Here is a 6,000-nt window from a genome sequence, read left to right on the forward strand (position 1 = left end):
AGAGAAGTATGTGATCATCAGGTAGGAGCAGCACCAAGCCCTCCCACATGAAAATAAGGTTTCCCCAAAGCTCTCAGATCAAAGCAAGGAGAAGCACCTGTTGTCAGACCCTTACCCAACCAGTGGTGGTACACGCCTTTAATCTCAACACTTGGGAGGCAGAGGCAGGCTGATTTCTGAGTTCAAGGACAGCCTGTTCTACAAAGTGAGTTCCAGAAAAGCCAGGGCTACACAGAGAAATCCTGTCTCAAATAAATAAATAAATAAATAACTAAATAAATAAATAATAAAACAAAATAACAACAGCAGCAGCAGCAGCAACAACAACAACAACAACAAAATAATCCTATCTAGAAGGAGTGGGAGAACCACTCTGTTGTCTACTCTCCCGAAGCACTGCCTGAAGCTCCTCTGCACTCCTTACTGGTTAGCTGGTGCATGGAGTAACCAAGTATGGCACGGCAGAGATGGAGGTGGAGACAACTGTTGCAGTGGAAGCAGGGAAGCTACTTCCCCTCCCTGTCTGCACTTGCTCCCCCTCCCTGGAACACTCTCTGTAGAAAGCCTCTGATACATAGGCCCACACACTGGAATATGTACACTCAGCATAAATGATGACTTCCCAATGGTGGAGTACATGAAGTCTTTTCCCCTGGTCTTTCCCCATCTATCTACCTTAGCTCATGCCCATGGTCACAAGCAATACATACAACTGGTTGGGACAGGTAGCTGGGTACACTGCTAAGGGTCTGATGGCCCTCTGGCTCTTCTTTCTATAAGAGAACACCAACAGTCAGCAAGCTCTTCTGTGAATGGTCTTTTACAAGTGGCAGCTTGGATTTGATGATTGTTCTGCTTCACAACTCCCCACCTCAAAAATCAGTAGCAAAATATGGTTTATTACCAAATAAGTAGCTGTCTGACTCATATTTAGTATGGTGACAAAAAGCAGAGTAATATGGCAATAATATCTTTAAAACATACATTTCTTGCATATCTGTCTTAGGATTTTACTGAAGTGAAAAGACACCATCACCAAGGCATCTCTTATAAGGGCAACATTTAATTCTAGCTGGCTTACAGGTTTAGAGGTTCAGTCCATTATCATTAAGGCAGGAACATGGCAGCATCCACTCTGGCATGTTACAGGAGGAAATGAGTGTCCTACATCTTCACCTGAAGGCTGCTAGCAGAAGACTGACTTCCAGGCAGCTAGGATTAGGGTCTTAAAGCTCACACCCATAATGACACACCTTCTCCAAAAAGACTACATCTACTTGAACAGGGCCACACCTTGCAATAGTGCCATTCCCTGAGCTGAGCATATACAAACCATCACAATCCATTCCCTGGCCTCTATATGCTTTTTCAAACATATGACTCTATGGGGGCCATTCCTAAATATAGCATAATGAAAGCCTACATTTAGTCCAACTTCAACAATATTAAAATTTCAACAATGTTGAACGTCCAAAGTTCAAGGTTTCTCTTGAGATCCATCCAATCACTTAACTGTTATCCCCAAAGCAAGACAAGAAATCAGCTGGGCTAACTACAAACTCTGCATCTCCTTGTCTGATGTCAAAGTGGTCTTCAGATCTCCAACTCCTTTTTCATATTTGTTGACTGCAGCAAAATTCTTTCTCCTGGGTTGGTTCCATTCTCCTTTCCTCAGCAGATAGGCCACAGCTCTGGCATCTTTAACATCTTGGGGTCTCCAAGGTAACTTCAATGTTACAGCTTCTTGTTTCAATATCTGGGAGGATCTTCCACACATGATCTTCTGGGCTCCTCTAAGGGGCTGGCATCACTTCTCTAACTCTGCCCTCTGTAGCATGCTAAGCTCAGGTTGATCCACTTCACTGTTACTGTTGTTCTTGTTGTTCATACTATAGCACTGGAAGCTCCAATACACTAGAGTCTTCTGCTACAACTAGGCTTCACAAATACCCTCTCATAGGCTCTCTTCACAGTGACAATCCTCAGCTTTTTACATGACCCCTTCAGTTCTGGGCTATCAACTGTAACTGAGGCTGCACCTTCACCAATGGCCTTCCATGGCCTCTCACAGTGTCAAGCCTAAGCTTTTCTTCATGACCCCTTAATGCCTACAAATCTATTACCACCTGGGTGCCTCTTATACCTTACCAAGTACAACTGAAGCACCAGGTCCAACCTTAGTTATCTCTGTAACACATCTTCTTTATACTCTCAGAAAATACTTCCCAGAAGATTTCACCTCAATGATACTGGTATCTTATTAATCACCACTAATTACTTAGCTCCAGCTAATCAGCATTAATTGTCACAGTAGTCCCTTCTATTCTGGACTCTAAAGCCAGGGCCACGTGGCCAAAGCTGCTGAGTTCTGCTGCTTGCTGAGGCTGGAACCTGGCCCCCTTGTTCTATTTTATTATCACCAGTTTTCTGTTCTCCAACTCCTTCACTGCCTAATCTTGGCTGTCCTAGAACTTGCTCTGTAGACTAACTTTGAACTCAGAGATCTTCATGCCTGTCTCCTAAGCACTGGAATTAAAGGTGTGGTTCACCAAGCCTGGACTTAAATGTCTCTTCACTTAGAACTTGCTGTGTTCTAGGATGGTCTTGAATTCAAAGATCTCCTTGCCTCAGTCTCCTGGGATTAAAAGGGTGTAATACCATGCCTGGGACTAAGTTTTTCGTGGCCACTATTCCTCAAGATCTCCATACCAAGATCCAGGTCAGAAATATGTGTCTTCCAGATTCACGATCTGGATCACAGGTGTGTCCTCCAGTTCTGGATTGTAGTTCATTCCAGATATAGGTAAATTGACAACCAAGAATAGCCATTGTCATAACACAACTGAGATTATCACTAATACAGATGACCTGGATCCTTGTGTACTAGGATAGTATATTATACCCTGTTCCAAGATGGAGTCTCTCTGTTGTTCCTTGATTAACTTTGTTGGTTTGTCTTACAATTTATATTTGTAAGAATATATATGTAAAAGCCCAAATCTTATATTTGGTTTATGAAGCTTAAGTACACATATCCATCTCTCCCTATAAATAAAGTATCTTTTATTGAGTTATCTCCTATTATTTTATAAGAGTGTTTAAATGTACTTGCTCTAGTGGTAGTCACTTTCCATCAACATTATCCTGACTTCATTTCTGTTGGCTCAGGGGCCTTTCAGTCCCTAACTCCTTGAATAGTCATGTCTACACAGGCAGCACCTTCAGAACTTTCCATGACTATGTCTCAGAACCAAAATCTCTGCTGAATGTGTAACTGGAACAAAGGTCACTAGCTTCGTCTGACCTATATCTCACAACAAGATTGTACTATTGTAGGTTATTTTTTTTCCCTTGTAACCACTATACCCATGAGCTTTAATGACAACAGTCCTTGGAGACAAGAACCTTTTCTCGGTTCCTGGCTAATAAAGGATACTAATTTGACTTTATATGTGTGGTGGACTGTAACTTGCTGGCCTGGATTGTAACAAAAATTATATTATTTTCCTTTGCCTTTCCTCCTTCAAATCCTTCCATACAGCCTTGCCTGAACTCTTCCCAATTGAGATCCTCATTTTTCACTAATTGTTATTGCATGCGTGTGTGTGTGTGTGTGTGTACTTACTAAATATGTAAATACTATTTGCCTACATTCTCATTTTTTAAATGTTATTTATACTTATGTTTTCAGGGCTGATTTAAGATCTCATCAACATGACTACCTAAATATGAGCTAAACAAGTACAACAACAATTTGTTTGCTTTGTGGACATGAGAAATCTAAGGAAGCCTTATCCTGATTCTTATGAACTTTAACCAAAAGGTAGACTTTGTGATTATAGCTCTTTGATTTTTAACTATTGGTGATCATTGTTAAAATCAGTTCTCTTTCTAAAGTGTCAATGTGGAATTTTTTTTTTCTTTTAAAATTCTATCATTTCCTTCACATTTGTTAGCTGAGTTATTTGGTTTTGTTCTTGGTAGACATTTCTTACCTATTAACCTGTTCGCATGGTTTCTGGGGTTGGTATGCTGGTGTATTAAAATATTAAGCTGTACTTTTCACTTTATTCTGTCTCTTCCTTTTCTTTGCCCAAATCTTTATTGGGCTTGTTTATTGATATAAATGTCTAGAAGCCTAAAGTACCCTCTGTGGCTACACTGATAACCTTCAGGGCTCCCTCTCTTTAGATGCTTTACAAGGCCCTTCAATATGTATCTCCGCCTTCCTTTTCTGCTCCCATTTTTAAATCCTTCTAAACATTTCTGATCCATGTAGCAATTTAATTTTTTATTAGCAAAGTAGAAGGGCATGCATGATTTTTCCAGTATAAACTGCAGTTAATTACACAGCTGCGGGTCATAGTTATGTAGACTCTACTTTGTAAAAACATAAAGATTACTTCTCCAGTTTAAAAGTTATCCCAAATATCATTTTTATACATGAAGGGGAAGGGACCCAGAATAAGTACTAGACTCAGATGATCCCTAGGAATTTCTTGAAGCCAAGTATTCCTTTTATTTTAACTATCAATTGCAGTGCTCTTTTCTTAATAGTCTTTGGTAAGCAGTATGTCCTTTAAAAGGCCTTGAAATTTATCTTATTCTCATACTATGGTTTTAGAAATGAGATTATTTGAAGAATTAGATTTTAATTCAGCTGTGCCTGGGCGATGATGTATTGTTCATACTTACATCTTTTTAAGATTTGTGTTTCCTGTCTTCTGTATAGTTGTCCACCCTGGTAAGAACACAAGGAATGTATGAGATGCACTAGATAGAGGCTACATCTCATTCTCACTGGCATGTCCTTCTGGAACAAGAACAATGCATTCTGGGATATTTTTCACTAAATAGACATGTAATCATCCAATGTATAAGTCCTGAAACCCAATATGTAGACATTAGCTGGTGACAGTTTATGGTTGTCTATACAATGTTTTTTTGTTTTGTTTTGTTTTGTTTGTTTGTTTGTTTGTTTTTACATAAAAGCAACTAAAGTTTATTAAGAGAGACTCTAGGAATGAGAGGAAATCTAGCCATGTCCTTTGGAGTTGTGGATCTCATCAACAATGCCAGATGTTATCATCCTCCTATACTTCTCACCTGTAAGATGCAAAGTGATACTCTGTATGTTTTAGTCTTGAATACATAAATGTATAGATAAATGGCTAAATGGTTATAGGAGAGCTCAGTAAAATCCTGGAAGAATGAGAGTAATAGTGACTATTTTTAATTGTAGCAATACTCACATAAAGTAGATAATTGATAGCTTAGTCATCGTCTACCAGCAAAGTGTAATCTAAAGTTTATTCCAAAAGCAAATGAGCAGGGCCTTTTCCTCAGTGTACCATCTGTGATGCTCTAAGTTGGCATTCCTCTCGACTGGTGTCACTAGCATCTACCTCTCCTTCATTGCTCTCATGTAACTACTGAGGCTTGACTCCTCAGCTGTGATGAAGTCATGATGCTAAGTTAGTCAATCTGTGTCAGTGTTCAAAAACTATGTAAGATAATTGTGTCAAACAACTGGCTGGACATGGAACACATGGTACAGCATTATTTAGGTGAACCACCACAGTGTAGTGTAGTGTAGTGTATGGTAGGGTGTGTGTGTGTGTGTGTGTGTGTGTGTGTGTGTGTGTATGAGAGAGAGACAGAGAGAGAGAGAGAGACAGAGAGAAAGACAGAGAGAGAGACAGAGAAAGAGACAGAGAGAAAGAGACAGAGACTCAGAGACACAGAGAGACTAGAATTTATTTTATGAATGTTTAAGTATATCTGAAAAATAAAATTTCTTTATTTGAATTTTGTTTGTTTTGTAATGCCATGGGGTATCCACAAGAGAAGACTTCTCAGACATGGCTTTAAACCAATAAAAAGTCTTTTTTTTAGTTGTGCAGTTACTACACTGGGTGTTTGGGATCCCAGTGTATTGTCAAGATCTTTTCCAGGTGGGGTTTTTAAAGACAAAGATGACATTGTAGGTTGACATATTTC

Source organism: Mus caroli, unplaced genomic scaffold (assembly GCF_978045245.1).
Source record: "Mus caroli unplaced genomic scaffold, Mus_caroli_1 scaffold_18, whole genome shotgun sequence".
NCBI classification, from domain to species: Eukaryota; Metazoa; Chordata; class Mammalia; order Rodentia; family Muridae; genus Mus; species Mus caroli.